Below are 25,186 nucleotides of genomic sequence, written 5' to 3'. Positions count from 1 at the left end.
AGAACAAGTGGCCGGGGTGACCCCCCACGGGACTGAGGCAGTGTCCACTCAAGGACCACCATTAATGCTGCACACCCCAGACCACCCAACTTGGCCCTGTTTCTGCAGAGTGACACTGGCCATATGGGTGCCCTCACTCCCCTCCTCCCGCAGCCCCCCCCCCCCCCATCCCCGCACTCCACCCTTCGCCACACAGTGCTCAAACGGCTCTTATCAAAGTCACAAATGACATCCTATATGAGTGTGACAAAGGTAAATTATCATTCCTTGTTCTGCAGACTTCGACATCGTTGACCACACCATCCTCCAATGCCTCTCCGCTGTCATCCCGCTGGATGGGATTTTACTCGCCTTGTTCCATTCTGATCAATATAATTGTAGCCAGAATATCACTTGCAATGGCTTCACTTCTTGCTCTCATACAGTTACATCTGGTGTCCCTCAAGATCTATCCTTGGCTCCCTGCAATTTCTCATCTACATGCTGCCCCCTGGTGACACCATTCGGAAGCACAGCACTAGTTTACACATGCACACTGACAAAAACTCACCCACCACCTCGTTCAACTCCTCCGCTGTTGCTAAATTGTCAGCCTGCTCAGCTGATATCCAGTACCGGATGAACAGAAAGCTACTCCAATTAAACTTTGGGAAAACCAAAGCTTTTGTTTTTAGACCCGGCTTCAAGCCCCATTCCCTAATGACTGACTCCATCCCTCTGTCTGGCAATACTCTGAGATTAAACCAGTCTGTTTGCAACTTTAGTGTCATATTTGACCTGAGTTGATCTTCCAGTCACATATCAAGTCATCATGAAGACCACCTATTTCGAGTTGTGTAACATTGCTCAACTTCAACCCTGACTCAGCTTATCTGTTACTCAAACCCTTATTTGTGTCTTTGTTACCTCGAGACATAACTATTCCAACAGACTCCTATCCCACATTCTACCCTGTATAAACTTCAGGTAATCTAAAGCTCTGTTGCCTGTGTCCCATTCCGCATCAGGTCCCATTCACCAATCACTCCTGTGCTCACTCAACACAGGCAACCAGTCAACGCATTTAAAAATTCTCATCCTTGTTTTCAGTTCCTCTCTGTCCTCACCCCAGGGATCTCCTCCAGCCGCACAACCCTCCCGCTTGACGGCTCTGGAGCTGCGGATGGACTCACTTTGGAGCATCCGCGATGCTGAGGACGTCGTGGATAGCACGTTTAGCGAGTTGGTCACACCGCAGGTGAAAGGTACTGAGGGAGATAGAAAATGGGTGACCAAAAGACAGAGCAAGAGTAGGAAGGCAGTGCAGGTGTCCTCTATGGTCATCTCCTGCAAAACAGATATACCGCTTTGAATACTGTTGAGGGAGATGGCTCACCAGGGGAAGGCAGCAGCAGCCAGGTTCATGGCACCATGGCTGGCTCTGCTGCGCAGCTGGGCAGGAAGAAGAATGGCAGGGCTATAGTGATAGGGGACTCAATTGTAAGGGGAATAGACAGGCGGTTCTGCGGATGCAATAGAGACTCCAGGATGGCATGTTGCCTCCCTGGTGCAAGGGTCAAGGATGTCTCGGAGCGGCTGCAGGACATTCTGGGGGGGGAGGGTTAAAGGATGGTCACGACTGGGAATTAAATATCCGAGCGTATCAAACTATTCGGAAGGACAGGGTGGATGGTAAGGGAGGTGGTGTAGCTCTGTTAGTTAAGGATGACATCCGGGCAACAGTAAGGGATGACATCGGTGCTGTGGAGGATAAGGTTGAATCCATTTGGGTGGAAATCAGGAATAGTAAGGCGAAAAAGTCACTGATAGGAGTAGTCTATAGGCCATCAAATAGTAACATTATGGTGGGGCAGGCAATAAACAAAGAAATAACTGATGCATGTAGAAATGGTACAGCAGTTATCATGGGGGATTTTAATCTACATGTCGATTGGTTTAACAAGGTCGGTCAAGGCAGCCTTGAGGAGGAGTTTATAGAATGTATCCGCGATAGTTTCCTAGAACAGTATGTAATGGAACCTACGGGGGAACAAGCGGTCCTAGATCTGGTCCTGTGTAATGAGACAGGATTGATTAATGATCTCATAGTTAGGGATCCCCTCTGAAGGAGCGATCACAATATGGTGGAATTTAAAATACAGATGGAAGGTGAGAAGGTAAAATCAAGCACTAGTGTCTTGTGCTTAAACAAAGGAGATTACAATGGGATGAGAGAAGAACTAGCTAAGGTAGACTGGGAGCAAACACTTTATGGTGAAACAGTTGAGGACCAGTGGAGAACCTTCCAAGTGCTCAGCAAAGGTTTATACCAACAAAAAGGAAGGACGGTAAAAAGAGGGAAAATCGACTGTGGATATCTAAGGAAATAAGGGAGAGTATCAAATTGAAGGAAAAAACATACAAAGTGGCAAAGATCAGTGGGAGACTAGAGGACTGGGAAATCTTTAGGGGGCAACAGAAAGCTACTAAAAAAGCTATAAAGAAGAGTAAGATAGATTATGAGAATAAACTTGCTCAGGATATAAAAACAGATAGTAAAAGTTTCTACAAATATATAAAACAAAAAAGAGTGGCTAAAGTAAATATTGTTCCTTTAGAGGATGAGAAGGGAGATTTAATAATGGGAGATGAGGAAATGGCTGAGGAACTGAACAGGTTTTCTGGGTCGGTCTTCAGAGTGGAAGACACAAATAACATGCCAGTGACTGATGGAAATGAGGCTATGACAGGTGAGGACCTTGAGAGGATTGTTATCACCAAGAAGGTAGTGATGGGCAAGCTAATGGGGCTAAAGGTAGACAAGTCTCCTGGACCTGATGGAATGCATCCCAGAGTGCTAAAAGAGATGGCTAGGGAAATTGCAAATGCACTAGTGATAATTTACCAAAATTCACTAGACTCTGGGGTGGTCCCGGCGGATTGGAAATTAGAAAACGTGACACCACTGTTTAAAAAAGGAGGTAGGCAGAAAGCGGGTAATTATAGGCCAGTGAGCTTAACTTCGGTAGTAGGGAAGATACTGGAATCTATCATCAAGGAAGAAATAGCGAGGCATCTGGATGCAAATTGTCCCATTGGGCAGACGCAGCATGGGTCCATAAAGGGCTGGTCGTGCCTAACTAATTTAGTGGAATTTTTTGAGGACATTAACAGTGCGGTAGATAACAGGGAGCCAATGGATGTGGTATATCTGGATTTCCAGAAAGCCTTTGACAAGGTGCCACACAAAAGGTTACTGCATAAGATAAAGATGCATGGCATTAAGGCAAAAGTAGTAGCATGGATAGAGGATTGGTTAATTAATAGAAAGCAAAGAGTGGGGATAAATGGGTGTTTCTCTGGTTGGCAATCAGTAGCTAGTGGTGTCCCTCAGGGATCAGTGTTGGGCCCACAATTGTTCACAATTTACATAGATGATTTGGAGTTGGGGACCAAGGGCAATGTGTCCAAGTTTGCAGATGACACTAAGATAAGTGGTAAAGCAAAAAGTGCAGAGGATTCTGGAAGTCTGCAGAGGGATTTGGATAGGCTAAGTGAATGGGCCAGGGTCTGGCAGATGGAATACAATGTTGACAAATGTGAGGTTATCCATTTTGGTCGGAATAACAGCAAAGGGATTATTATTTAAATGATAAAATATTAAAACATGCTGCTGTGCAGAGAGACCTGGGTGTGCTAGTGCATGAGTCGCAAAAAGTTGGTTTACAGGTGCAACAGGTGATTAAGAAGGCAAATGGAGTTGTGTCCTTCATTGCTAGAGGGATGGAGTTTAAGACTAGGGAGGTTCTGCTGCAATTGTATAAGGTGTTAGTGAGGCCACACCTGGGGTATTGTGTTCAGTTTTGGTCTCCTTACTTGAGAAAGGACGTACTGGCACTGGAGGGTGTGCAGAGGAGATTCACTAGGTTAATCCCAGAGCTGAAGGGGTTGGATTACGAGGAGAGGTTGAGTAGACTGGGACTGTACTCGTTGGAATTTAGAAGGATGAGGGGGGATCTTATAGAAACATATAAGATTATGAAGGGAATAGATAGGATAGATGCGGGCAGGTTGTTTCCACTGGCGGGTGAAAGCAGAACTAGGGGGCATAGCCTCAAAATAAGGGGAAGTAGATTTAGGACTGAGTTTAGGAGGAACTTCTTCACCCGAAGGGTTGTGAATCTATGGAATTCCTTGCCCAGTGAAGCAGAAGAGGCTCCTTCATTAAATGTTTTAAGGATAAAGATAGATAGTTTTTTGAAGAATAAAAGGATTAAAGGTTATGGTGTTCGGGCCGGAAAGTGGAGCTGAGTCCACAAAAGATCAGCCATGATCTCATTGAATGGTGGAGCAGGCTCGAGGGGCCAGATAGCCTACGCCTGCTCCTAGTTCTTATGTTCTTATATCAGCACTCATCTAATTCTGGCCTCTCGAGCATCCCTGATTTTAATCACTCCAAAATTGATGGTGGCACCTTCAACTAGCAAGGCCCTAAGCTCTGGATTTCTGTCCCTAAATCTCTCTGCTCCTTTGCCTAATTTTCCTGCTTTGCCTTTCCTGCCAAGGTCATCCCCACACCCCCACTACTTGCCTTCAAACAACCCGCAACCTCAAACGAACCATTGTTTGCAGCAAACTACCCAGTCTTCAGAACAGTGACCACGACACCACACAACCCTGTCATGGCAATCTCTGCAAGACGTGCCAGATCATCGACATGGATACCACTATTACACGTGAGAACACCACCCACCAGGTACGCGGTACATACTCGTGCGACTCGGCCAACGTTGTCTACCTCATACGCTGCAGGAAAGGATGTCCCGAAGCGTGGTACATTGGCGAGACCATGCAGACGCTGCGACAACGAATGAACGGACATCGCGCAACAATCACCAGGCAGGAATGTTCCCTTCCAGTCGGGGAACACTTCAGCAGTCAAGGGCATTCAGCCTCTGATCTCCGGGTAAGCGTTCTCCAAGGCGGCCTTCAGGACCCGCAACAACGCAGAATCGCCGAGCAGAAACTTATAGCCAAGTTCTGCACACATGAGTGCGGCCTCAACCGGGACCTGGGATTCATGTCACATTACATTCATCCCCCACCATCTGGCCTGCGAAATCCTACCAACTGTCCTGGCTTGGTACAATTCACACCTCTTTAACCTGGGGTTACCCCATCTCTGGATCTGTAAAGATTTAATCACCTGCTAATGCTCGCATTCCAAACATTGTCTGGCATCTTTGAATTTGTCTATATATGTGTTTCTGGAACAGACCTCTTCATTCACCTGAGGAAGGAGCAGCGCTCCGAAAGCTAGTGACATCGAAACAAACCTGTTGGACTTTAACCTGGTGTTGTAAGACTTCGTACTGTGCTCACCCCAGTCCAACGCCGGCATCTCCACATCATTCCTGCTTTAAGACACTTGTTAAAACTTAGCTCTTTGACCAAGCTTTTGAACAAATACCTCCTAAATGTAGCTCAGTGTTATATTTGGTTTTTAATGCTCCTGTGAAGTGCCTTGGGCTGTTTTGTTACATTAAAGGTGCCACATAAACCTGTTATTATTATTGATGAACACGTTAAGCGAGTGGGCAAGAGGATGGCCGATGGTGTATAGTATGGGGAAATATGAAATTGCAGAATTGGTTTGAATTTGAACCAAAGCTTGGCAGTTGACATACATTCACTCACAGGGCCATGTCCTCTGCAGAGAGAAGAGCTTGTCCACACATTGCCTTTTACAACTCATCAAAAGCTTTGGGGGGGGGGGGGGATAACTTATGGGAGGGGCTGTTTAGCACAGGGCTAAGTCGCTGGCTTTGAAAGCAGACCAAGGCAGGTCAGCAGCACGGTTCAATTCCCGTACCAGCCTCCCCGAACAGGCGCCGGAATGTGGCGACTAGGGGCTTTTCACCGTAACTTCATTTGAAGCCTACTTGTGACAATAAGCGATTTTCATTTCATTATTTCATTCCCCGGTTCATTCCCCAGAGCAATGCCTTGATCAATCAGAGTAAAATTGCCTGGTTTGAATTAAAATAATAGCTTGACAATAAACTGTTCCCTGGTGCATTCTCCATGTCAAAGCCTCACTAATCAAAATCCACTTGCCAACCAATCAGCACTCTCTCCTCATGCAATATAACCTGTTGCTCCCTTTTACTAATGATATCCTTGTGAACTGTTCTGATGAGTACAAGAAGAAAGCTTCAACAGCGTGTCTCTTTTCTCAGCAATAATCAAGTTCTATATTGCCAAATGACTACAAATATGAAATTATTTATTTCTGTATGAAAATAGAAAATTACATGATGTCCATGGACAAAAAGGTTAACATGTAGGTACAGCAGGCACATGGGAAGGCAAATAGCACTTTGGCCTTTATTGTAAGGGGGTTGGAGTACAATAATAAATAAGACTCGCTACAATTGTACAGGGCTTTCGTGAGGTCACAGCTGGAATGCTGGGGTGTTTTGGTGTCCATACTGTCTCAATGAAAGTTCACGAGATTGATTCTTGGAATGTAAGGAATGTCCTATGAGATGAGATTGAGTAAATTGGAACTATGCCCTTTGGAGTTTAGAAGAATTTGAAGTGATCTGATTGAAACAAATAACATTGTGAAGACTTTACAAGGTAGATACTGATTGGCTGTTTCCCCAGCTGGACAGTCTATAACTAGAGGGCATATACTCATAATAAGGGTTCGATCATTTAGGAGTGACATGAGGAGAAGCCTCTTTACTTTTTCTCTACCTCAGAGGACCGAAGATATATAGTCATAAGTATATTTAAAATTAGATCAAGGGATTTGGGAATCGGGTGTATAAGTGCAGTTGGGATCAGCCATGATCTTATTGAACCAGCAGGGGCTGGTTTAGCACAGTGGGCTAAACAGCTAGCTTGTAATGCAGTACAAGGCCAGCAGCGCGGGTTCATTTCCTGACCGGCCTCCCCGAACTGGCGCCGGAATGCGGCGATTAGGGGCTTTTCACAGTAACTTAATTGAAGCCTACTTGTGACAACAAGTGATTATTATTATTATTATTATTAATGGCAGGGTGGGCTTGAGTGACTGTATGGTCTACTCCTGCTCTTATTTACTTTTAATCATAGAATGATCATAGACCATAGAATCTACAGCGCAGACAATCATTGAGGACAATCATTCAGTCCGTCAAAGTTCCTGCATCCAGAAAGATTACTGAATTCTCCTCCGTTCCTCCCCCACTACACCCACTCCCCGGCCAATTTCATCATTCTGCTGTTACTTCAGATTCAACGGATTTTGTCTCAATTACTCTTCCTGCAAGTCTATTTTGTTCATGAAGAAGAATTCCCTGTTGTCAGACACAAATTTACTTTTTATTCGCTTGAACTCATGCCCTCTTTTGTTCTAGTCATGTTGTTTAACAAAGTAATATTAAAAATGAAGATAGACCTCTGGTGGCGACAGGCAGGGTGGAGGTCGCATGCTGGCTGGCTCCTGCTGGAGCTTCTGTCTTTTTGCCTTTTATACTCAGCTTTTTGGGGACAATTTTGGATGATTAGGTGTTCTAAAGTGTGATAAAGCTGTAGGATGCCGAAGTTCCAGAAGAAGAACCAGGGGGAGAAGGGGGCGAGCGAAGGTCCGCTGGCGAGTTCAGATGTGAGTCCAGTAGGAGGAAAGATGGTGGGTGCAAGCTTGCTGCGTGGGGCCGCACTCGTTGCAGTGGATAAGCTGGCCGAAGTGATGGTGGAGGAGTTTGAGCGGCTGTTCTCTCTACATTTTGATATACAACGGAAAGAGATGATGACCTTGCTCAAGGAGTGGGCGGGTGAGACTCTCGCCCCGGTAAAGGAAGATTTGGCTAAGATGACGACGGTGGTACGGGAGCAAGGTGAGGTACTGAAGGGGGTGGAGGAGGCATTGCCGCAGCACAGTGACCAGATCACTTGATAGGCGAGGAGCTGTAGAGGGTGTTGGAGAGTAGAATGGACATTAGTGTGCGGATTAGTTGCCCACTTAAGGGTATTCATTTTATCTAGCTGTGTGGCTATATTTTATAAGAAAGGCACTTGCTAAAGCATGCTGGGAATGCTTGACTATATTTTAACGCTGCTTTTGAACGAAAATAAGTAGGTCAGGTAACGTAAACAAAATACTGCTTAGTATTTTGGACTCGGCCTTATTATGATGACAAGTTATTCTTCCAAAGGACAACAAAATGCGTACTCGAGTTGTTTTTAGCCAAGGGCAAGAACATATGTCCTATGTACTTCATCTTGCGTACTTTCCAAGGTTTGTTTGTTGTGGGCATGGCTGTTTGTTTCAGACTAGAAAGATATGCTTTCTTCGGTCTCATCTCAGAGTACTGTGGAATGGCTATGCAGCCAGACCATGGCCCACTCCGCAAATATTTGTGTCAAATAAATTTCCTTAATCGAAGCTCGAAGAATTTGACTTTATTATAATTTCCACGACAGTAACAAAGTGCTGAGAGCCAAGGTGGAGGACCTGGAGAACAGGTCACAAAGGCAGAATCTAAGGATTGGGAAGGCCTTGGTATTCGGATATGCCAGGATCTCTTGGCCAGGCAAAGGCAGAATTATACAAGAGTAGCATGTGGTTTGGGGTGGTCTTTCCAGCGAAGCGGAGGGTGATATACAACTCTCAGGACTTTTACTTTGAGACAGCGGAGGAGACGGAGGAGTTCGTGAAAGCTGAAGGACTGGGACTGAAATGAGTTTGGACTTTGGTGGTGTTAATCATTCCCCTTTTGTGTTTTCTTGTGAATCTCTCTTCTCTTTTTTTGGTTTTGTTCTTACTTATGCTTAAAGTTGTAGTTGGGAAGGGATGGTTTGGGGGTTGGTAATGATCGGCTGGGATTTGATGTTTTTTGGTCTGAGGAACTATTGGTGGGGAGTTTGGAAGGTTTGGGTGTGGGGGGATTTGGTGTTGGGTTAGTTTTTTGTGTGAGGGATGGAGCTCTGGCAGGGGCCACCTCGCTCGCAAATGCGCGAGGGCTGGGGGACCATGAAGCAAGCGAGATACTTCTTGCATTGAAGAGCTTGAAAGCCGATGTGATCCTGCTGCAAGAGATCCATCTGAGGATGAAGGACCAGGTGAAGTTCAGAAAGGGTTGGGGAGTCAAGTGTTCCACTCAGGCTTTGATAGCAGGGCCTGGGTGGGGGTTTAGCTGTAACAACCCCAGCCCCGCACTCGAGGTTGAGGCATTCACCCTCCGCAGCATTTCACACCACAACCCCTCCTCTAGCATCATGCCTAGCTCCTCGTCCCACTTGACCTTAGACCCCACCAAAGACACCATGGGCGGGATCCTCTGATCCTGAGACTAAGTGTTGACGCCGTCGGAAACGCCATCGCGTTTCTCAACGGCAGCAACACGGCCCCATGATCAGCAATTCTGGACCCTAAAGGGGGCCAGCACGGCGCTGAAGTGGTTCACGCCGCTCCAGCTGCTGATCCGGCCGTTCAATGGGTGACGGGGGATGCGCGCATGAGCAGTGGGTCCGGCGCAAACCCGCACATGGGCAGTCCCACCGGCGCGATTTCTGCGCATGCGCGGTGTCTCCCTTGTCCGCGCCGTCCCTGACCCAACATGGCACAGGAGTACAGGCTCCAGCACAGAAGAAAGGAGGCCGGTAGACAGAGAGGCCGGCCCGCGGATCGGTGTGTCCCAATCGCGGGCCAGGCTACATCGGAGGGCCCCCCCGGGGTTGGACTCACAGCCCGCCACCCGACCCTTCAACACTGAGTTCCCGCCGGCTGAGAGCAGATGTGTACGGCGCCGGCGGGACTCGGCGTTTCTACGACGGCTGCTCGGCCCACCCCAGCCCGAGAATCGGCAGGCCAGCCACGTAGAGCGGCCCGTGACTAGCGCCGCGCCAACCACGCAGGCGCCAACGGCGCCGATTCTCCGCTCTGCAGAGAATCGCGTGTCGGCGTCGGGGCGGAGTGGTGCAATTCACGCCGGTCGCGGGGATTCTCCGGCCCGGCCCCAGACAGAGAGAATCTCGCCCATATCTTCCTCCAAAATCACCCATAAATCGCCGAAACAACCCCACCCTCCAACCCCATTACCAACAACATCTTCTCCAGCAATAAGGAGGAGGGTACTACCGGAAAGGTTGAAAAGACCTTTTCCAAAGTGTTGATGGAGCGAAGTCGGGGGCGGAGGGTGGGTTGATGCTGCCGAACTTCTGCAATTACTACTGGGCGGCTAATATAGTCATGATTAGGAAGTGGGTAGTGGGGGAGGAGTCGGCATGGGAGCGGATGGAGGCGGCGTCATGTAAAGACACCAGTTTGGGAGCACTGGTAACGGCACCTATGCCGTTTTCGCCGGCCAAGTCCAGTGGTAGTGGTGCTCTGAGGATCTGGGGGCAATGGAGGAGATATAAGAGAGTGGAGGAAGCATCGATTTGGACCCCGATTTCTAATAACCACAGGTTTGTACCGAATAGCCTAGATGACGGGTCCCGGAGTTGGCAGAGGACAGGAATTAGAAGGATGGGGGATCTATTTATAGATGGGAACTTTCCCAGCTTGAAAGCTTTGGAGGATAAATTTAAATTAGGTATTTAGGTATTTGCAGGTGCAAGTCTTCCTGAGAAAACAGGTGCCGGCCTTTCCGCTGCTGCCGCCACGGGGGATACAGGATAGAGTAGTCTCCAGTACCTGGGTGGGAGAGGGGAAGGTATCGGATATTTACCAGGAACTTTCGGAGGCGGAGGAAACTCCGGTGGAGGAGCTAAAGGGCAAGTGGGAGGACGAGCTAGGAGGAGAGATAGAGGCGGGGCTATGGGCGGATGCCCTAAGCAGGGTTAATACCTCCTCATCATGCGCCAGGCTTAGCCTGATACAATTTAAGGTAGTCCATCGGGCACACAAGACGGTGGCCCGGATGAGTAAGTTCTTCAGGGTAGAGGACAGGTGTGTGAGGTGCGCGGAAAGCCCAGCAAATCATGTGCACATGTTTTGGGCATGCCCGAAGCTTAGAGAGTTTTGGCAGGATTTTGCTAAGGCAATGTCCACGGTACTAAAAACACGGATGATGCTGAGTTCAGAGGTGGCAATCTTTGGAGTGTCGGAAGATCCGTGAGTTCAGGGGGCGAAAGAGGCTGACGTCTTGGCCTTTGCCTCCCTAGTAGCCCGGAGACGGATCTTGTTAATGTGGAGGCCCCCGAGTGTAGAGACCTGGGTTAGTGACATGGCTGGGTTTCTCAGTCTCGAGAAAATAAAGTTCGCCTTAAGAGGGTCAATGGTCGGGTTCACCCGGAGGTGGCAGCCGTTGGTCGACTTTCTCGGGGAAAATTAAAATGTCAGCAGATGCAGTATTCCAAGGGGGGCGAGGGGGTGAGGGGGGTTGTTGTTGTATGGTTGAGGTGCGTAAAGATTGGGCTGGGGATGGAAATGTTTATTTTACCATGTCGATGTCATTGCTTATGTTACTGTTAAATATCTCAATGAAATATATATATATTTTTTAAAAGACCTTTTCCGCAAAGTCCCGTACCTGCATGTACCTAAAACTCCATCACCCTCTTTCCTCCCAGCCAAAAAGTCTCACATCCATCCTCTCACGCTCAAAAATAGGGTTCCCTAGGATTGGCATCAACCTCGACACCGCTCCTAACCTAAAGTGCTGCTACCTAGGGCAAACAGGAGTGGTGCCATTGCCAGTGTCCACAAACCCGACCCATACAAGAACCTACCTCCATCCTCACCCAAAAAGCCTCCGTATCCCTACTCCAGCCCTGTACCTTCTCCGCATTTGCCACCCAGTATTAGTACACCAAATTCAGAAGGCCCAACCACCCCCTCCGAACCGCCACCCTCTCTGAAGTACCGTCTTCCTAATCCTAGCCACCTTACCTGCCCAGACAAATGACGAAACCACCCCCTTAATAATTTAGGCAAAAAGGCCGGCAAACTCTGAAATAAAAATAACGGTATTACGATAGGGAGATGTTTTAGGAAATGGGATCTGAAATGTAGTAGGCAATTTAGGGGTTAACAGACTGAGGGTAAAACTACTAGCACTGAGTCAGGGGTATATGCTCACACCTGGCATGCGTTGCATCGTTCCATTCAGACTGAGGCTTCTTAATGGGAATAACGGCTACCTGTGTTCAGCTGGGATGGTTCACTCAAGATCCATTGTCCTCTGGGTCACTCTGATCTGACCAGCTATTAGCCCATTACAGAGTCTGATGGCCTTATTTGTCCGTAAATTGGAGGTTAATTGTGTAAACGGGAGTGGGTAATCATAAGTCAGACAGCATGCTCCTGCCCCACCAAACGTATTTCCTCTTGTCTTGATTCCATCCTCACTCCTCTGGTCCATTCCCTCCCCACCTACATCCGGGATTCCTCTGATGCACTGAGTCATATTGACAGTTCCAGTTCACGGGCCCTAACCACATTCTATTCACCATGGATGTGCAATCTCTCTACACCTCCATCCTACATCAGGATGGCCTGAGAGCTCTTTGCCTCTTTCTCGAAACGAGGCCCGGACAATTCCCATCCACCACCACTCTCCTCCGCCTGGCTGAACTCGTTGTATCTCTCAACAACTTCTCCTTTAACTCATCCCACTTTCTCCAAATCAAAGGTGTAGCAATGGGTACCCGCATGGGTCCTAGCTACGCTTGCCTTTTTATGGAGTATGTGGAACATTCCTTGTTCCAGGCCTACCCGGGTCCCTTCCCACAACTCCTTTACCGGTACATCAATGACCCTGTAAGGATTCCATCCCTTTCTCTCAGCTCCTTCGTCTCCGTCGCATTTGTTCCAATGATGCCATTTTCCAAAGTGGTGCTTTGAAAATTTGTTCCTTCTTCCGCAACCATGATTTCCCACCTACAGTTGTTGACAGGGACCTTAACAGCATGCAATCCATCTCCCGTGCCACGACCCTCGCCCCCTCCCCTCCCTCCCAGAACAAGGATAGAGTCCCCCTCGTTCTCACATTTCACCCCACCAGCCTCCGTATGCGAAGCATAATCCTCCGCCATTTTCGCCAACTCCAGCATGATGCCACCACCAAATATATCTTCCCTTCACTCCATCTGTCAGCATTCTGCAAAGACTGTTCACTCTGGGATAATCTAGTCCACTCCTCCACCATACCCAACTCCTCTCCCATCACCCATGGCACTTTCTCATGCAATCGCAGAAGGTGTAACACTTGCCCCTTTACCTCTTCCATGCTTAACATTCCAGGCCCAAAACACTCATTCCAGGTTAAGCAGCGTTTCACTTGCATCTCTTCCAATTTGGTCTATTGCATCCGCTGCTCATAATGTGGTCTCCTCTATATCGGAGAGACCAAACGCAGACTGGGTGATCGCTTTGCTGAGCACCTTCGGTCTGTGCGCATTCAGGACCCTGACCTTCCTGTTGCTTGCCATTTTAACACAAGACCCTGCTCCCATGCCCACATGTCTGTCCTTGGCTTGTTGCAATGTTCCAGTGATGCTCAATGCAAATTGGAGGAACAGTATCTCATCTTCCGGTTAGGCACGGTACAGCCTTCCGGTCTCAACATCGAATTCAACAACTTCAGATGATTAGCTCTACCCCACCTCGAATCCTTCGTTTTCATTCCATTTCATTTTAACTGTCTTTTACATTTTATTTCTTTCTTGTCTTTCTTTTTTAAAATGTCTTTCCCCTCACTCTTTCCCCCTATCTTATCCCCCCTTTCCTCTTTGTTTCCCCCTTCTTCTCTCTTTACCTCTCTCCCACCCATGTCCCCCCTTCCCCCACATCTATCACATAAATCCCTCTGATTTTAGTTTCTCTGCTGTTTGGCCTTTCACACCTTTTATTCTCTCTGGGGACTGCCATACGCACTCTGTTCCATTGGTTTCTGTGGCTATGACTCATCTTTCATTCGCTCACCCCACAGTATAAATATCTCCCACTTTCTATGCCTTTTAGCTTTGACAAAGGGTCATCTGGACTCAAAACGTTCATTCTTTTCTCTCCCTACAGATGCTGCCAGACCTGCTGAGATTTTCCAGCATTTTCTCTTTTGGTTTCAGATTCCAGCATCTGCAGTAATTTCTTTTATTTTAGCAATAATGAGTTCAAGTCTGGACACCCCGGAACAGAACCATTGTTTGAAGGGCTGGGTGAAGTTCAGAGAGAAAAAGAATCCTATTCGAACAGGTGGGGTAGAAAGATTTGGAAAGCCATCGAGAGAGGCCATGAAAAGCTGCCACAGAGACCGGCTTTTAAAAAGGGTTCTGAAGGAGCTATTCTATCAATAAGAATATATTCTATAAATGCAAGTATCATTGTTGCCTACCTGTCTAAGTGGAGCTGACAGCTGTATGTTAATTTTACTTGTTAATGGGAAATCTTGTGTTTGGATTTAAAGATACATGCAAGCTGTTCTTGATAGGTTTGAAGTTTAAAAGTTTAAATATTGTTTTTCTTTTCTTTTAATAAAGTTTTGTTTATAACAATAACCAAGCCCTATTTCTTATGCAATCACTCCTGGAGCGAATCGATCTTTCTGCACAGTCTTAAAAATAAATTTAAAAGTTGCAGTTCTGGTTCAGTATCTTTGCAACTGTTGGGATCTGACCAGGTGTCCGTAACAGAGCCAGCAACAGAATAAAGGATTTCCTAGAATTTAGTGGTTGGACCTGATTTAAATTGTTGAACTCTGTTTGCTGACCACATCCAGCCAGCTTGAGACACTGGCAAGCTGTCAGGAGCGTGGGAAGGTCTGTGGCACAGGTCATAGCCAAGACGTGGAGAGGAGGAAGGAAAAACCTGGATCGGGGGGACATATCTGGATGGGGTTTACCTGGAGAAGTCAGAAATCCAGCTAAAATTAGTAGTGTGCTGCCTCATTAACATTTTTAAATTAGGTACTGCACCCCCCCTACCCCTGCCTCCAAGACAACAGATTAATGGGCTGCCCTCTAACCCTCCTCTGTCAGAACCAAAAGTTTGTACATTAAGTGGATGGGGACGGGTAAACCCAGTTAATCCTAGATTTCCTCATAATTCAGACACTTGATGCTGGAGTTCAACTTCATGGTTCTTCCCTGCATGATTCCAATGCTTGAACATCTCCATTGTCTCTCAGCACCTTGAACTTCAAGCAGTGGTTGAAGTCAACATGTGATCTGAACAGGGCACATAGGGCGGGATTCTCCACCCCCGCGCCAAAGTTCACGACGGCGCGAAACGGCCCCAGTCCCGACCGATTCAGGCCCTGACAATGGGCCAGGATCGGGGCCGCGTCATCTACACGCGCCAGGCCTTGTCGCCCGCATAAAGGTGGCGCCGCATAGATGACGCGGCCGGTGCCGCATAACAGGCGTCATCCGCGCATGCGCGGGTTGGCCGGCGCCAACCCGCACATGCGTGGTTGCCGTCCTCTCTAAGTCCGCCCCGCAAGAAGATGGCGGACGGATCTTGCGGGGCCGCAGAAGGAAGGAGGTCCTCCTTCAGAGAGGACGGCCCGACGATCGGTGGGCACCGATCGCAGGCCACCCCACATTTAAGGTACCCCCCCGGTGCAGGATCCCCCCTCACCCCCCCCGCAGGCTGCCCCCCCCAGCGTTCACGCACCGCTCACGACGGCAGCGACCAGGTGTGGACGGCGCCGGGGGGAACCCGCCGTTTTGGCCTGGCCGCTCGGCCCATCCGGGCCTGAGAATAGCGGGGGTGCCGGAGAATCGCCATTTTGGGTGTCTCCGGCGATTCTCCGGCCTGCGGCCCACGAATCTCGACCGGGCCGTTCCCGCCGCTTGGGAGAATCGCGGGAGGGCGTCAGACCGGCGTCCCCAGAAATTTTGGCGGCCCAGGCGATTCTCCCAACTGGCGTGGGAGTGGAGAATCGCGCCCATAGAGTTTGATCATAACTCCCTCTGACTCATATTCAGCTGTTTTGGTTTTGTTAAATGATTGCATTTGTTGGGCATCTTGGTCCCGGGTTGCCTGGGATAAAATTCACCATAGGAGAACAGCATGCCAGTTTGCTGGCATCCTCTCACCTCCAGGCCATTTTTAAGGAGATGGGGCCAATGGCGGTTGGACAATTGTAACAATGATGGGACGTAATAAGGCCTCTCTCCCACTCAGTCTGGAATTTTATGTGGCGGCCCCAGTGCAGTAGATGGCTAGGAGATGGGGACAGCCTCCTAGAGACAGACCCGGGGTCGGGGGGGAGGACAGCGTGACGGTGTTCTGGATGGACATTGAAGCCCCATCCCCTCAATGCAAAAAAGTGAGTGAAGATACACCCAAAAAAAGGGACAGCACGGTGGCACAATGGTTAGCATGGCTGCCTCACAGCGCCAAGGACCCGGGTTCAATCCCAGCCTTAGGTGACTGTAATTGTGGAGTCTGCACGTTCTCCCCATGTCTGCATGAATTTCCTTTGGGTGCTCCGGTTTCCTCCCACAGTCCAAAGGTGTGCAGGTTAGATGGATTGGCCATGATAAGTTGTCTCTTATTGTCCAAAAGGTTATGGGGTTAGGGCGGGGGTCATGGGCTTGGGTGGGGTGGTCTTTCTGAAGATCGGTGTGCACTCAATGGGCCGAATGGCCTCCTTCCGGACTGTAGGGATTATATACGATACCTGTGTCTCTGTGCATATTTCCCCAATCATCTCCACCAGTCAAGCGTCTCTGTCCACCTTTCCCCACCCAAAAAGGAAAAAAAAACAGTATTAACTGGGAAATAAGAACATTGGTCCAAACCAGTTTTTTTCTATAAGGCAGTCATGCCCTCCAGTCATTTGTCTCTGTTCATCTTTCCACCCAAGGGTCCAGTCAAAGCCCCCCAGCAGCCCCCCGCCACCCCCCCCCCCCCTACACACACACATGCCCAGCAAGCCTTTTATGTGGTAAACACCACTGGTAACACATTGCATGTATTACGATACTGCCACTGTATTACAGGTACCACAGTAAATCCCAGCCTGCTGGCTCCGCCCAGCAGGCGGCGTATAAAAGTGTATGCTCTCCTGCGCTGGTCCCATCTGGTTCCAGCTGCAGGAGGAACAACATCTTGTGCAATAAAGCCTCGATTGTTTCACCATTCTCGTCTCGTGGTAATTAGCGGTACATCAATTTATTGCACAAGATTTTAAAAGATGGATTTCCTAATCAAGCCTGATCGCCTGGAGCTGAGCCCTCACGCAGCCAACACCACGTCCACCTTCGAGCACTGGCTCGCCTGCTTTGAAGGCTACCTCAGAGCAGCCACTGAAGAACTCTCGGACCCACAGAAGCTCCAAGTCCTCTACTCACGGGTGAGCCATCAAATTTTTCCCCTCATCCGGGATGCGCCCACCTACACAGAAGCGATGACGCTACTAAAGGGACACTACATTAAGTCGGTGAATCAAGTGTACGCCAGGCACCTCCTGGCCACAAGACGGCAACTCCCGGGGGAAACTCAGGACGATTTCTTGCGGGCTCTACAGATTCTCGGTAGGAACTGTGACTGCCAGGCTGTTTCGGCAGTCCAACACACCGAGCTACTAATCAGAGACGCTTATGTCACGGGCGTTAAGTCTACGTACGTTCGCCAGCGGCTATTGGAAAGGGGTACGCTCGTCTTGCAGAGACTGTGCAGCTTGCTAATTCCCTGGAAGTGGCCTCCCATAATCTGGAGTCCTACACCTCCGACCACGCGGCACACTTGCGGGCATCGTGGGCCCCACCAGCTGCCGACTCGAGTACACCACAAGCCTGCGCCGCGCGGCAACCAGCCAACTCCGGAGGGCCCAAATGTTATTTTTGCGGCCAGAGCAAACATCCCATGCAGCGCTGCCCGGTGCGGAGCGCGACCTGCAACGGGTGCGGGAAGAAGGGCCACTTTGTTTCCGTTTGCCAAGCCTGGTCGGTCGCTGCTGTTTCCAGGCCCGGCATTGCTACATCCCCCACGTGTGATCCAGGAGCGCCGCCACCTTCTCCACCACAAGCCACGTGCGCCCCGTGGGTGCCGCCACCTTCTCCACCACAAGGCATGTGCGCCCTGTGGGCGCTGCCATCTTCGGCGCCATTTTGGACCGCGCCTCAGGACCCCTGCTCGTCAGGCCGTTCGCTGCCCGATGATACCTCCGCCATCGCTGATCAGCCCGGGACCTCCCAACATCTTCCGCAGCTCACCTCCAGCACCCTGGATCAGTCTCGGCCCCGCAACCTCGCGGCCACTATGACGACGGTGAAGATCAACGGGCACGAGACGACCTGCCTCTTTGACTCCGGGAGCACAGAGAGTTTCATCCACCCTGCTACGGTAAGGCGCTGCTCCCTCCCGGTACTCCCAGTCACCCAGAAAATCTCCCTGGCCTCCGGATCTCATTCCGTGGAAATCTGGGGGTACTGTGCCGCGACCCTCACCGTTCAGGGCATTGAGTTCAGCAACTTTAGGCTCTACGTCCTCCCCCATCTCTTCGCGGCCCTGTTACTAGGTCTTGATTTTCAATGTCATCTCCAAAGCCTTACTTTGAAATTCAGCGGACCCCTGCCCCCCCTCACTGTCTGTGGCCTCACGAACCTTAAGTTCGATCCACCTTCACTGTTTGCAAACCTCACCCCGGACTGCAAGCCCATCGCCACTAGGAGCAGACGGTACAGTGCCCAGGACAGGGCCTTTATCAAGTCGGAGGTCCAACGGCTTCTACGGGAGGGGATCATTGAGGCCAGCAACAGCCCCTGGAGAGCTCAAGTGGTGGTAGTGAAGACTGGGGAGAAGCACAGGATGGTCAATGACTACAGTCAGACCATCAACCGGTACACGCAGCTCGACGCGCACCCCCTCCCACGCATATCTGACATGGTCAATCAGATTGCGCAGTATCGAGTCTGCTCTACAATAGACTTGAAGTCCGCCTACCACCAGCTCCCCATCCGCCCGAAGGACCGCCAATACACTGCGTTCGAAGCAGATGGCCGCCTCTATCCTTTCCTTAGAGTTCCCTTCTGCGTCACCAATGGGGTCTCGGTTTTCCAGCGAGAAATGGACCGAATGGTTGACCAGTACGGGCTGCAGGCCACCTTCCCGTACCTAGATAATGTCACCATCTGCGGCCACGATCAGCAGGACCACGACGCAAACCTCCAAAAATTCCTCCACACCGCCAAACTCCTTAACCTCACCTACAATAAGGAGAAATGCATGTTCCGCACCACCCGCTTAGCCATCCTTGGCTACGTAGTGGAAAATGGAGTCCTAGTGCCCGACCCCAACCGCATGCGCCCCCTCCTGGAACTCCCTCTCCCCCACTGCCCCAAGGCTTTGAAACGATGCCTGGGGTTTTTCTCGTATTACGCCCAGTGGGTCCCGAATCATGCGGACAAGGCCCGCCCACTCATCAAGTCCACTGTTTTTCCCCTGACAGTCGAGGCCTGCCAGGCCTTCAACCACATCAAGGCCGACATCGCCAAGGCCACGATGCACGCAGTCAACGAGACCCTCCCCTTTCAGGTGGAGAGCGATGCATCAGACATAGCTCTGGCCGCCACCCTCAACCAGGAGGGCACACCCGTGGTTTTCTTTTCCCGCACCCTCCATGCCTCTGAAATTCGGCTCTCCTCTGACGAAAAGGAGGCCTAGGCCATTGTGGAAGCTGTGCGACATTGGAGGCATTACACGGCCGGCAGGAGATTCACTCTCCTCACTGACCAACGGTCGGTTGTCTTCATGTTTAGCAATACGCAGCGGGGCAAGATCAAAAATGACAAGATCTTGAGGTGGAGGATCGAGCTCTCCACCTATAACTATGAGATCTTGTATCGCCCGGGGAAGCTCAATGAGCCCCCTGATGCCCTATCCCGCGGTATATGTGCCAGCGCACAAGTGGACCAACTCCGGGCTCTCCACTATGACCTCTGCCACCCGGGGGTCACCCGGTTCTTCCATTTTGTCAAGTCCTGCAACCTGTCCTACTCCATTGAGGAGGTCAGGACTGTAACCAGAGATTGCCAGGTCTACACGGAGTGCAAGCCGCACTTCTACCGGCCAGATCGAGCGCACCTGGTGAAGGCCTCCCGCCCCTTTGAGCGCCTCAGCATGGACTTCAAAGGGCCCCTCCCCTCCACCAACCGCAACATGTACTTCCTCAACGTGGTCGATGAGTACTCCCGGTTCCCTTTCGCCATCCCATGCCCCGACATGACTTCTGCCACGGTCATCAAAGCCCTGCACAGCATCTTCACTCTGTTCAGTTTCCCCACCTACATCCACAGCGGTCGGGGATCCTTCTTCATGAGTGATGAGCTGCATCAGTTCCTGCTCAGCAAGGGCATCGCCTCGAGTAGGACGACCAGCTACAACCGCCGGGGAAACGGGCAGGTGGAGAGGGAGAACGGGACGGTCTGGAAGGCCGTCCTGCTGGCCCTTCGGTCTAGAAATCTCCCGGACTCCCGCTGGCAGGAAGTCCTCCCCGACGTGCTCCACTCCATCCGGTCACTCCTGTGTGCCGCCACTAACGAGACCCCTCACGAACGGGTGTTTGCCTTCCCTCGGAACTCCACCTCCGGGGTCTCGCTCCCAACATGGCTGCCAGTTCCTGGACCCGTCCTCCTCCGGAAGCATGTGCGGAGCCATAAATCGGACCCCTTGGTTGAGAAAGTCAAGCTCCTCCATGCAAACCCGCAGTACGCCTACGTGGCACCCCCTGACGGGTGACAGGACAGTCTCCCTCTGGGACCTGGCACCCACTGGTCCCCACCCTCAACCCCGACCTGATACCGCTCCTTCTCCCCCCCGGTTGCCTCATTCACCCCTGCGCCACCCACCCTCCCACCAGCAAACCTCACCGCAGCCCCCACCCCAGCAGGATCCGTCCCCTCACTGGATCCACTAAGAGGTGATGGAAAAGAGGACAACACACACCCGGAGTCGCAGGTGACCACATCAGTGCCCACATCACCACTGAGGCGATCGCAGCGGAGGGTCAGAGCCCCCAACAGACTCAATCTTTAATGTTTTTCTTCACCCCTGCCAGACTCTTTTTTTTAAACAGGGGGTGAATGTGGTAAACACCACTAGTAACACATTGCATGTATTATGGTAATGCTACTGTGTTACAGGTACAACAGTAAATCCCAGCCTGCTGGCTCCTCCCAGCAGGCAGCGTAGAAAAGTGTATGGTCTCCTGCGCTGCTCCCATTCTGGTTCCAGCTGCAGGAGGCACAACATCTTGTGCAATAAAGCCTCGATTGTTTCACCATTTTCGTCTTGTGGTAATTGACGGTACATCAATACACACACGCCCAGCAAGCCTTTTCCTTCCAGTTCCTTCCTTTGCCTCCGCCTTGTCTCATCTTCCATCCCCCTCCACCCCCAATCAAGCCTTTGCCTTACAGCCGGTCTTGCCTCTGCAGTCTTGGTACTGAATTGGAGCAGCGGTGAGCACAGCACTGTGAAAGGAGGTGAGCGCTATGCTCGCAAACCTCAAGGTCGCGAGTGAAGTGCCATTCACCAGGTACGTGTCTGATGGGACTCTTATTTTTCTCTTCTAATAAGAACTGTAGTCCAGTTGGTGAGGTTCAAATATATGACTTTATTGTCTGGCACTTCAATGATATACACTTGACTCAGAAACGCAGAACTGAATAAAACTTGGCCCATGGGCGAGTACAAACTTAGAAATTAAATATCAAACAATACATAAAATGTCAAGTACGTGGTAAAAACATAAGCACAAAAGAAATCACTAAACATAAACAAAACGGATGAATGATTCAAGAATTCAGAAACAGAAACCTGAACCACAAGGTCCTATTTTTAAGAGAATTCTTATTTCTGGTTTAATCCCTCCTTTGTGTTAATTGGCTTCTAATTTTTAGCTTGGACCTCCTGGTTTGTTCAAATGAATGTCTGTTACTTAGAAGATGATTTGCTGATTAAACATTGGACATAACTTGAGATTGATTGGTGCCCATCAAAACTAGTTTAATATTTGCGTGCGCAGCCTTAGGAAAGTACTGAGTTACTATTAATGCATTTCTCAAGCTTTGCCATATTTCATAGCTTGGTGGAGGTCTAACTAAAAATTGATTAGTTGATTACACAAGAAACACTCAGTTCTCAGTATTGAGTACAATGTAATGCAATGGTTAAATAATTATGTGAGAAATGATTGAGTTCCCACATTCAGGGCTACTCTTAACATTTTGCTTATTGGTTCTATGCATTCAACTAGCCCCTAGACTCTATCAATGTCACTTACATCCGGTCGTGATTCACACTGGTCTAATTTGCTGCCAGCATGGTTGGTTGACCTGGAAGGGGGATGTGATTCCGCCGAGCTGAGTTTTTAATGAGTACTCGTGATATTCAAATGCACGTAAATGCCGTTCCCACAACATGGTGGGCTACCCAACCTACCATGAAAGTCAAGAGAGGAAAATTTCAAACTTTCTTCAAGCCGGCAGGGAAAAGATTTTTGGCTGCACTCTGAATATTCCTGTTCCACCCACCAGGATGCTCCCTGCTGGGCAGACCAGAAAATCCCACCCTGTATTTGAAGAAACTCCGACGGAAGTAACTCCACAGGGTCTTAGTCAACATAGAGTCAGTACAGGGTTGTGCCATCTACTTTAAGGACATCTACTTCTAATACGTACTATAGGACTGGTACAACAAGTGAGAGAACCTCAAGCCTGCACATGGAATCATAGAATTCCCACAGTGCAGAAGGAGGCCATTCCGCCCATCGAGTCTGCACCCACCCTCTGAACGAACACCATACCTTAACGCACACACCCCCGCCCTATTACCATAGCCCATAATCCCACCTAACCTACACATCTTTTGGACACTAAGGGCAAATTTAGCATGGCCAATCCATCTAACCTGCATATCCTTGGACTGTGGAAGGAAACCGGAGCACCCGGAGGAAACTGCCGCAGTCACGGGGAGAATGTGCAGACTCCACACAGACAGTCACCCCAGGTCGGAATTAAACCCGGGTCCCTGGTGCTGTGAGGCTAGATTCTCCGGTCTCCCAGCCGTGTGTTTCTCACTAGCGTGCCAATGGCTGGCGGCGGTATTCTCTACTCCAGCCACTTTTCAATGGGATTTCCCATTGAATCCACCCCCCGTTGCCGGAAAACCACGGATGGGGCTGCACTGTCGGCGGGAACAGAGAATCCCAACAGCCGGAGAATTCCGGCCATTATTTCTTAATCCCTTTTTCCTTGGCATAGTCCAAGCTGTGATGCCTTTTGAGCCTTGCAAGACATTTCTCTCTCCACAAATGTTTGCACCCTTTTAACTTTAATTTACACACAATTTTCTGCTCCCCAACCTCCACTGCCCCCCTTACCCCCCCCCCCCCCCCCCCCACCCCCGCCACCCCCACCCGCCCAAACTTGCATCTCCAAACATCTGACCAAATCTACACTAGAATCTGTGAATAGTTTTGCAAGTAAACCTATCCAGGAAATTTGAGTATGAGGAGGCTATTTAAATTCAGATAGAATCAGCATTAGTTGTTAATATTGCAGACATGGTTTACTTTACACCAGTAGCTGAAAATTACTTCCAGACAGTTTAGCTCTTTGCACTATTCAGTGTCCAACAAGAGAAGGGTGTTCTCTATACACAAAATAAAAATACCTTTTGAGTTGTCAGCTGGCCTCCGTGCCTTGGGTCGTGTGTTGCTGCAGATGTTTTGTTCAAACCTGAGCTGACCTCGAGAACCAAAAGAAGCCACTGTGGAATTCCAAATATTTCCCCCACCATTATGAGGGATGTAAGGCATTTCTCCGGCGATATTAGTGGTGATTTAATTACTGATAGAAGAGTGCAGAGTGTTGGAACTTGACACAGGGAGAAAACATGATACTGAATCCCAGTGGCATTCCCAGTGTCACACATTGAGGATTTAATCCAAGCCAGAATTACAAATGCAAAGTCAGGAGGAAAATGCAAAAAAGGTCACTGCTCATCTGAAACTACATGCTTACGTACATAATTTAGTTCCTTCATTCAGAATATTCATGCAAAATTTAGGAATTATCGAATTAATTCGAAGAACTCCTTGAACCTGCAACATAGTTCTTCTGAAAATTCCTAGCGGGAAAGAGTTAACTGTGTCTACTTTCTATTTGTAGTGGAAACAGGATTTTAACTCAGCCCATTTGACAGGGGCAGGGTGAGTAGGTCATTAAAATAGAGCTGGAAATTTAATCTGCATTCCTGATGGACTCCTGCCCACCAGCACTATGCTGGGATTTTCTGGATCCACCCACTGCGGAACTTGAAATTCCCATCATTATTCATCACACCCACAATGATTTCCGCCAGGGGGCGCGATTGGAAAATCCCAGCCAATTCCTACATTTTGGTGGGTGGCTGCGGGATCAACTGCAGGGATTTCACAATGTTTTTTAAAATTGGGGTCCTGTGACGATATTATAATCTGGCACAAATGCAATAAAAAAGTTATGGTCGTCTCGCCCGGTTCTGGACCCAACACTTAAACCTGACGGCAAAGGAATCTGGGGCCAGAGGGGTCTCAGCAAATTATGAACACAGCAAAGGGAATTATGGGCTTCACTTGATCCGGGTGTCCTTGATCTTCTTCAGTGTCAAACCGACTCTGGCTGTGATTTAGCGCCCATGCTAGCCGCAGGTGAAAATCCCATAATGGCCGTCAAATCTTGCAAGAGGCCTAAAACAGGATTTGCGCCGGCAAGATCTCAGAATGAGATTTTCTGTGACCACCCCCACCCCCACCCACGATGACATAATCAGGTTCACACCCACCTGATTAATATATTTCAAAATAAATTTGAATCTCATTATAGGGCTTAACGCCGTTACTCCCATCCTCAATGTATTGTCCCACTCAGCTAGCACGATTGCACTCTGGCGCGAGTCACTACTGGTTTCCAAAAACGAGAACCAGTCGATATGACCACGCCAGGGGCGCACAGGCGAGTACAGTCCCGGGTGAAGAGGGACATGGCCGAGCAGTGTCCTGGCAGTGTCTCCTGGCACCCAGCAATGCCAACCTGGCAATGCCTTGCCAGCTCTATCAAGTCCCGCCCCACCAGAGTGACGGCACAAATCACATCCCAGATTCTCTGTGCACTGAAAAGCAGAAAATCTGGAGTTAAAACTTGGCTGTGCATCTGGAGAGCTGGGGTATTATCAGAACTGTAAAAACTGCAAGGGTTAATGAAGTGTCTAGAGTAGGCACCA

This window comes from Scyliorhinus torazame, chromosome 3 (assembly GCF_047496885.1).
Source record: "Scyliorhinus torazame isolate Kashiwa2021f chromosome 3, sScyTor2.1, whole genome shotgun sequence".
NCBI classification, from domain to species: domain Eukaryota; kingdom Metazoa; phylum Chordata; class Chondrichthyes; order Carcharhiniformes; family Scyliorhinidae; genus Scyliorhinus; species Scyliorhinus torazame.
Note: the sequence above shows the minus strand (reverse complement) of the source record.